General features: G+C 26.2%; 1 protein-coding gene across 1 annotated transcript in view; it reads right to left on the reverse strand.

The window, feature by feature from the left end:
• LOC119590516 overlaps nt 1-923 on the reverse strand; it is a gene marked incomplete in the record, with an annotated part of 54991 nt that overhangs the window by 43858 nt on the left and 10210 nt on the right.

The following is a 923-nucleotide window of genomic DNA, read 5'->3' on the forward strand; positions in this document are numbered from 1 at the left end:
AATGTTTTGTTAATTTCTGGAGCCTTACATTTGAGAGGACTAGAAAACCATACTGTTTAGTAATAGGAAAGTAATCTATGGAAGATTTGGGGAATCAAAATCAAATCAAGACTGACTTTGAATACCTGTGCATGCAATGAATTACATTTGCAAATATTAGTGTTAATAAAATATAATAATGTACTGTTAGTCATGAACTATTACACTATGTTAGGTCATTTGGGCATTTCATTTTGTATATTTGTTGAATTTTCATGTTGACAATACACAAGACAGATAATATTGTTTTCTTTTATTTTTAAAAAATTAACATATGCCTGTTTCATATTTTCATGCAAGGAAGCTGTTCTTAAATAAAAAAAATGGAGCATTTTATGATACTTTAAACAAATAATGGAAATTATAACATTTTGAAAATCAGTTATCAATACAGACTCTTTTTCAATAACATTTTTCTTAGAATAATTATTTTGCTCATAGGGGAAAAGAAATCCTTAGTAGACAATTAATTTAAAATCTGGTACATAATAAAAAAGGCAGTGAATTTGCATATAAAATTATAGTCTTCTTGAATTTTGATATCACTTATTTTTGGCAATTATCTCGTAAAAAAAGAAAAAAAGTTTTTAAAATCTTCATAATTCAACATGCAATCCATTGAAGTTTATGCTTTTATTTCTCACGTTTTATACAGTAAAGTTGCCTTAACATGGAGGTTTATATACGGAAGGTATATTCTTAAAACTTTTGAATCCATGAAGGAAACATTTGATTCTATTCTGAGAATGAATTTTAGGAGATTCATGTTCACTGATGATCGATGTTAATGAAATACTTGTACGAGTATGTTTAAAGAATACAAGAAAATATGGATGGAAAATATATCCCTCGTAAAATAGTATTTAATAATATAATTTTTCTGG

This window comes from Penaeus monodon, chromosome 27 (genome assembly GCF_015228065.2).
Source record: "Penaeus monodon isolate SGIC_2016 chromosome 27, NSTDA_Pmon_1, whole genome shotgun sequence".
Classification (NCBI taxonomy): domain Eukaryota; kingdom Metazoa; phylum Arthropoda; class Malacostraca; order Decapoda; family Penaeidae; genus Penaeus; species Penaeus monodon.